The sequence below is a fragment of the Patagioenas fasciata genome, chromosome 8 (genome assembly GCF_037038585.1).
Source record: "Patagioenas fasciata isolate bPatFas1 chromosome 8, bPatFas1.hap1, whole genome shotgun sequence".
Classification (NCBI taxonomy): Eukaryota; Metazoa; Chordata; class Aves; order Columbiformes; family Columbidae; genus Patagioenas; species Patagioenas fasciata.
The window spans coordinates 37132326-37140748 of record NC_092527.1 but is presented as its reverse complement, the minus strand read 5'-3'; positions in this window follow the sequence as shown (position 1 = coordinate 37140748).

The following is an 8423-nucleotide window of genomic DNA, read 5'->3' as shown; positions in this document are numbered from 1 at the left end:
ACATCCTGACCAGGCCAGTTGGCAAATCCACAGGCCTAGAGGAGACCTCTTGGGATTAAAACTACAAACCAGCATGTAATGAAGATAATGGGACTCACACAACACCTCCAGCTGCTGCTCGCTCCACGTCTTTGACACCATTTCTCGCTAAGGAAGTATGAAATTACCAAGCTTTTTTAGCGCAACGCTTTCATCCTGAAGCCAGAGGAGGACGAGCTGTGTGTTTCATCCTTTCATCCCTTTTCCCCACCCACTTCCTTTCCTACCGCAGAGAAATAAGTGAACTCTTTGTGATCTCGGCTTTTGGAAGGTTTCATCTCCCAAGCTGCTTAATAGATTATCGGCGGCGTCCCCGCTAACAGATGGCTGGAAGTGACAGCAGCGCTGCAAACAATTAAGTAAATTATTTCCATCTCGGGACTGGTCTCGTTCACCACGTTATGTAGCTCTTAAGCATTTTCCATCCACTCGGGTGAATGTTTGTGCATCGTTTACGGGACACGAACAAAATCTCTCTGAAGCAAAATTTCCAACCTCAAGGCGACTTGTTATTTTTGGAGTCATCATTAGGCCTCGGGCAAAGACTTCATGGAAATCTTCTCCTCTGTAGTTGGGCCAATAACTCTGTAAACTTAAAGCTGAACTGTCTGTTTCTGAGCTCGAGATTAGGCAATGAACCAACCTCTCGCTAAGCCACGAGCAGCAGTCAGAAAAACCACTGAGTGCGGCGATTTTTTGGGTAATTGTTTGTGTTCGTTATTTTGACTCTTTGCTCTGATTTGCTAAAAAATCCTTTTCATGTGCAAGTGTGGAATGTTCCTCTGCGAGAGGAGAGCTGCCAAACCCTGATGCAGTCTATTTTGCTTCTTCTTTCATTTCCCTCCCCTCCGCCCCCCCAGCTTCAGAAGAGAGGCTACAAGCTGGAGAAATAGAACTTGGAAGCACTGTGGTTTTTCAGGGCTCAGCGTTTTCAGAGGGGTGCCTGAGGATGTGGCTGAGCCCTGAGCAGACCCCCAGCAGGGCGGGATGTGCCGGAGGGAAAGGGCAACGGCGCAGCTGAGCTTGTGTGCAAAGTCACGCTGTTAAAATTCAGCTGTCCTTGTGTGCGTGACTGGCGTCCCAGCAAAGCTGGATGGCAAAAAGCTGGCAGGGGGAATCAGTCTATGTGCGAAAACACCTTAATGATCTGCTCAATAAAGTTGAGACAGCCCAAGCAGCAACCGAAGTGATGTAAATGAAGAAGAAGGGCGTTAGTCTGCGTTCGGACCCGTTTGGGGTTTGGCCCCGTGTTGGATGACTGCAGTGGGACCAAGGCGGAGAGCAGAGCGGCTGCAGCTGCGCTGCGAAAACCCTGATTCGCTTCTCCATCGTTTCTTCTTTGTGCCTATGGATGAGTTGAGTTTCGCGCTAAGGTCTCCAAAAGCACGACTTGGGTATGTCCTGCTCACTTTAATTTTACTTGTGTGGCAGCAATCCCATATTAAGCAGCGTTTTGCTTGAAGGCGCATCTTGTTCTAGCAGGTTGGGAGGTTCATGAGCATCTGGACTGCAGCATGAACGAAGCACCAAGAGGGTGTGAATTCCTCACACCCACCCTCTCTTCACTCTCTGTGGTCTTTGCCCTGCTCCTTCACCCCTCCAATTTTGTGTAGGCATAACCCACACCAGGATTATTACTTATTTTTCTCCTTCATGCTCTCCTTCGAAGCTTGTAAATACAGTGTGTGTGGGTGCTTGTACCTCTGGAGGGCTGATGGATCACAAGCCCTCCTGAATAACCTTAGAAAAATCACCATTTTTCATCACAGGAAAAAAAGACAGTGATGGGAAAAATAAGTAATTGTTATTCAGCTTTTCAAAAACAAGGAAAATCGCGGCTCACAGTAATGCAAGCATCACTGCTTTCCATTCAAAAGTACGTTAACTTGTTACGACGTGTAACCTGTTCCACAATGTGTGCCATGATGATTTTTTCCCTAACGCTTGGCTGTATCACACAGTCCCGGTGCACTCATGCACCTCTGCGGTAGCCAGCACTGGGGGTGCTGCTGGCCATCCCCTGGCCTGCAGAACCAGCACCTGGCAACGTGGAGCAGGAACAGGAGCACAGAGGAGAAAGTTACAACACCCTTGACCAAGGTACGACCAGTTCTTCTATTTGGTAATGCATAGAAGCCATATAGAAAAGTTGCTTTTAAAAGCAGTCCTTGTTCTTCAGAGATGTAGAAGAAGTTAAAGGACAGGTGGGTCATGGAATCACAGAATGTCCTGGGTTGGAAGGGACCCACAAGGATCATCGAGTCCAACTCCTGGCCCTGCACAGACAACCCCACAGTTCACACCGTGTGTCTGAGGATGTTGTCCAGCCTCTTCTTGAACACTGTCAGGTTGGGGCCGTGACACCTCCCTGGGGAGCCTGTTCCAGTGTCCAGCACCCTCTGGGTGAAGAACCTCATGTCCAACCTAAATCATCTGGCTATACCTTGCAGCAAGTTATTTATGGGAGCCTGGACATGCCCGCTGCAGGTTGGCATTGCTGTGGCTGTATCTGCTCAATATGCTTTCCAAACGCAGGTACCACCAGGGCTGCAATCCCATTTATTTCTACAGATAACAGCACTAATTTAATGCTGATTTAATCAGGTGACAGCTTTTTGATCTGCTGCAGGTTTCATTGAATTAACACCATTAATAGATTTACATTTTGGGATCCTGTCTTAAATGCCTGTTAGAATTGACAGAGCCAGAGATACAATCTCCACCACTACATTAATGCTGGGATTTTGAGATGCTTAAAAAGTACCTAAAATTTGCAGCTGGAGCCAGAGAGGGATTTTGCTCAATGCTCTGCTTGCCCTGCCGCAGGATGGAAGGGAGGATCAGCTTCTAGATTTAACATCTTGGAAAACCTGGTTGTAAGAGAACGGTGCTCGGATCTCAGACAGAATCGTGGCAGGAGGGTGACACTGCCTGGTAATCAATGGGGGGAAAAGAAAAAGAAAAGAAAAAGGAAAATAAAACCCCATAATTTTTAATAATCTGCCATTGCCTCCCCGTGGCACCCCGTGCTCTGGGAGGGGCCGGCAGGGGGCGCCCTGGCGCCGTGTGTTGGGATCCGAGTTCGGATCCTGCAGGCGGCGATTGGCTTTTGCTTTCTTTTTTGGGGGGAGATGGAGTATTTTGGGTTTACCGGTTGCTGTGTGTTGTTCCCGGACAGTCCGAGGTGGAATCACGGGCGTTTGGGGTCCGATTTTTATTGTACATCCTCAAAGGAACGCAAAGTGATGGCGGGGGGGCACAATCCACATCTTGGGGGGACAGTCCAGCTCATCCCCTGCTCCTCCCAGGCCCATCCCGGAGCCACCAGCATGTCCAGAGTCCATCTCCACAAGCCCAGAGGAGCTCAGGGGCAGAACGGCAGGTGGGGAAGGCAAGTAAGGGGTCAGCAGAAGGGACACTGTGTCCTGGGCCCCGCCTGGGTCTGTCCCAGAAAAGGCATCGGCTCCGTTGTCCAGGTGTGAAATCCATCGGGATGAGTCAACGCCAGAGCACCTTTTGGACTGATGGGAGTTATTTCATGGGATGTCCAGGGGAGGGACCAAAAGCAGGGAATTGCAGGGGGTGTAGGTCATTGTGGGGAGGCACAAGTGTGGGGAAGTAGAGGGAAAAGGGGGTAAATAGGGCTGATCTCATCTAAATAGCTTCCTTGTTGGTGCACTGGCCATGCCATGTGCATGGTTGGAGGTCCTGTGTGCCTGTGGTGGCAGCAACAGGTGAGAATGGGGTTTGTGGACATGTGTGCCACCAACTGGAGTGACACCGGGCTGACAGGAACCGGCGGTGCCAGCAGTGGGGCGAGTGTGAGCAGGCCAGTGGGTTCTAGTGCCCATCAAGCCAGAAAGTGGGTGAAGTTGCCTTTGAGCCCAGGGTGTGTGAGTCTGTAAGGGGGAGCCCATGGGACAAGTTGGCTACCGGAGGGACCGTGGAGTCTGGGGATCTGTATGGCCAGACTTTGGTGTGTTTCTATATGCACATATGTGTACATACGGTGTATGTTATATGTGTGTTCTGTGTGTGCTGGGAGCACCTGCTCAGCCTTGCTCCTGGTCGAACCGGAGGGCACGGAGCTGTGGCAGCCCTGGCCTGGCCTGTGGGGTCTGGACTGACTCCCCCAAACATGTAAACCCCAAGTGGGTGCTGTGTCCTCCCCTGCCTGCACAGGGCTGCTCCGAGCGCTGTGTGTCAGCCGGGGATGTCTTGCTGAGTGCTGGCTGGCAGGAGGTCATGTCTGACAGCGCTTTTCACCCTGTGGGCTGCAGGCAGAGCTTCACCTCCGGCTGAGCTGGGCAGTGGGGGTCCCCACTTGTGATGGGAAGGGGACACAGCTGAGGCATCCCCGGGCTCCGCTTGGTGCTTGGAGTAGGGAACAGCACCTTCTCCCTGCTCCTGTCCAAGGCTTGTAGCTGGTGGAAGGATCCCACAGTGCCAGCTGAGGTCGCAAGAGACAAGGCAAGGTGACACTGCAGCAAGGGGATGCCTGGAAGGAAAGAAGAGCACCAAAACAGGGCGTTTCTGGAGGATTTTGAGTGTGTTCAGGTATTATCCATACAGTCTCAAACGGAGCAGAACCCACATGGACTTGAGGAGCGACCTTATTTTTAACACTCCCTTGCTAACTTCAACCTGCCTTTTTATCACTCCTTCTTTCCCAGATGATTTATCACAGGGGATCTTCTGCTTTCCATGGAAAATTATCTGGAGGTCTTAGGGTCTCCTGAGAAACAGAGAACAGTCCTGAGGGTCTTCTCAGAAACTGCCCTCCTGCCCCTAGCAGAGAACACAGGCAGAACCCAAACCTTGCTCCTTGGGCAGGATGCACGTGCAGCAACGTTGTCCCAGCAATGACATTTTCTCTGGCCACCAAGGGAGCAGTCCCAGGGAAAACAACCTGGGCTTTCTAATCGTGCTCTTCACTCTCATTCTCTGCCTGTGGTATTTTTGGTAGCACTGACAAACGCGACATCATGGATGGGTTTTTCATTCACTTGCAAATACTGTCCTGCTACTGGAGGTATGTTTTGATATATATGGAAAGAGTTGCAAACAGAGCTGTTTCCAGAAAGTGCAGATGAGCAGAATACCAGGGACTCACTGCATGTCATCAGAGGGCATCACCTGTTAGAATATTGACCCGTTACCACTGACGTGACTTATGCATCAATACTTCTCTCTGCTTTCCTCTCCATCCAAGCAAGTTGTGCAGATAGAGCTGTGGACAGGTAAAGCTGAGCTCAGGTACTGTCAACTTCTTTGCCATCATTTCTACAGGTGTTTTGGCCCACTGTGGCAAAGGTGTATGGGATGGAGTGGTTGTGAGAGCAGCAGAGACTGAGGTGGGGAGGCCAGTTTGTTTGTCTCTGTGTGAGGAGAGAGGGAACTGGAGGCAGAGCATGGAGGGAAAATGGGGGAGAAGTCAAGGGGAACAGAGCTGGTTCATATCTGGACTTGTTACCAAGCACAGCATGCGAGTGTCAGGAAAAATCAAGTAAATATCACCGAGAGAAAAAGCAGACAGGGAACCAGGATGTCTGTGAGATAAGAAATCTCCTATGTTTTGGGGGTTATTATGTACTTACCTAAAAGAGGAGAAATGACCCCAGTTGAAGGGGCCGGGACCCCAGGAGCGGCACCTTGGGCTCTGCGTTGCTGATAAACCCGTCAGCCCTTCCTTGCCCTCATGCTTTCGCAGCTCAGTTTGTCCCTAAGAAGTAGCACTCAAAGAGGGCAGAAGGACAGACATACAGTGGTTCTGAGCCTGTTGAGGTGCCCGGTTGAGTGTGGGGAGGCCGCTCACTGACACGGGTTAACCTACGCACAGGTTGTATAATAGCTCAACACGATTCAGGTGCTGAACACAGACAAAATTAATGCATCTGATGGACCAAATTGGACCAGAGCTTTATCTGTGACATTCACCTTGTTTCTAACTTTTAATATGACTTTTGCTCTGTTTTCCCCTCTACCCTGGATTTTACTCAGCTGTAGATTTGCTAATGCCACCTTATGCTTTGGAAGTTGCCAGGGGATGACGGTGGGCAGATGAGGCACTTTGGGCTTGTGGAATAAGCACATTAGCTTAATGCGTCTGCAACACCTGGCAGCGTCAGCGCTGCCATTAAGAGTCCACCTTTAGTCTCCAGAATTAATCCCTCGTGGAGGGAGGAGGCTGCTTTTATATTAATACCTTGCAGAGCGCTTTTCTTGAAGATGTGCAGTGCTGTAAATGCACTAAAAAACCGCCACTGGCGTCAACAGGTTCGGGTGAGTTAATTCTCAAGGCAGAGCAGCTGGAAGCAGGGACAAGGACATCCCACGCTGAACAGGGCTGTCCCCGAGGGACCAACTGCTTCCAGACACCCAGCCAGGAAGCTCAGAAACCCGTATTCAAAAACAGGAAAAGAAACAAAGAAAGAAAAGCCCCGAGGGTCTCGTTCTGTGGAACTCGGTGGCAAAGTTCACAGCTTCACAGCTGCTTTATTCCCTGACACAAAGCGTCCACCTGTCTGCTCCACTTGGGAAAGTTTGTGCAGAAGGACAGCAGAGTATAAATCAGAATATCCATCATAAACGCCCAAAGCATCGCTCCCAAGTCAGCTTTACATGTACTGAGAAACATGGGGCTTCTCCTCGTGTAGCTCTGCTCTTAAATTGCCCTTCCCCTCCTAGGAGAGCAGGAATTACATTTTTCATTCTCTTTTTCCGTCTCTTATTTAACATTCACTTCTAATACTCTACTTCCTGAACTCTAAGCACCCCTAATCCCTCTCCTGTACTCCAATCTACAGTCAATTTAAAAAAGAATCAGAAGCACTGGGAGATATAAATGTAATTGTGGCTCAGCCTAGTGAGTGAATGTTTGCTCCGGGTTTAAAGCTGGTGATTATGACAAAAATCTCTCTATCTGGGCCAGGAGTCTCTGGTGAAAATCCAATAGTAAACACGCCACGTGAGGCAAGGGTTTGACATCTGCAAACGGGTGCCATCTGTTTCTTCTTTTAAGAGTATTAGCTATCTAAGAAAGGAAAAGAGATGCATGAAACTTGGTCTGAGGTCAAAAGAGTGCGAGTGAGATCAGGGGTTTGATTGCCAAGTAAAATAGTGTAGAGCTTCACACCCCCACAGCCTCTGCTTTTGTTCTGCAAGTGGAGGGGAGATACTTGGAACAAAGTCACACCATCCAGATTTGGGGGAGGCCTGGGACTTGTGTTGAGGGTCAGACCAAAGCCTTTTCTAAACGAGGAACCCAGTAACCTCAGAAGCCCAAAATTTTGACTCAACCTTTTGCAATTCTGCTTCTGCTCCCACCCCCAACCGCTCATGTCTGGGCAAGGAACACCTGGTTGCTCCTTTTCCTGACAGACTTTGCTCCCATAGTTGCATGCAAATATTTAGTCTTCAAAGTGCCAGAGCTTCATGAAGGAAGCTTTACTATGGAAGGGAATCCACACTTCTCTTACACAAATGAGATATCTTTCACTAGGGAAAATATTCATCACCTTGATACAAATTATCATTAAATGAGCATAGCTTTCTTTTTTGCTGCAAGGCTTTTATAATTTATATATATATCTGTTTATTACTTGAGTTTGGATCTGATTATAATTTATATATGTATCTGTCTTTGCTGCAAGGCTTTTATAATTTATATACATATCTGTTTGTTACTTGGGTTTGGATCTGATTTTGGACCCCACATCCAGTTTTGGATTTGGACTTCTATTCAGTGGTACTTAGAAAAACAAAGCATTCCTGTTTTGCGATTTATGATTAATTTGGAATGTTATCAATCATTCACCTTCCATATGATACTTAAAGGTTGGATATAAAAATAGATCAGTTCTTATTTGTTGAAGGGGCAGTGGGGAAAATGCCAGTGGTTGGTGATAGTAGGGGTTGTAGAAGCCTATATAATTCCTTACACGATTTTTCTTTTGAGGAATGGTATAATAATGTGCCTCTCCATTAAAAAAAAAGGAAAACAAAGTGCTTTTTAAAAGAGTCTAAAGGTTTGGATATAAGGTGGGTAACTAACAAAGCCTACGCACTGCTGAAAGTCGTGTTTCTTTTCACTGGGATAATGTAAAGTTTCACGTTTAAACAGGATAGAGAGCTTTACTGAAGAGAGAATTACCTTGGCCCCACGGGATGCAGTAATGATATGGTACGAGAAGGAGCACGGGATTATGAAAGAACAGACTCCAGGAGCCCCAGTTTTGGACTGTGGGAGTAGAATCAGAACCTCCCATTAACACAGAAACGTGGGACCTTTCTTTTAAAAGCTCCATGCAAGTCGCACATTGTATGTAGCACTCGCATATTCATTAAGCGCAGTGAGCAATTACAGATTGAAAGCTGCTGGTGTC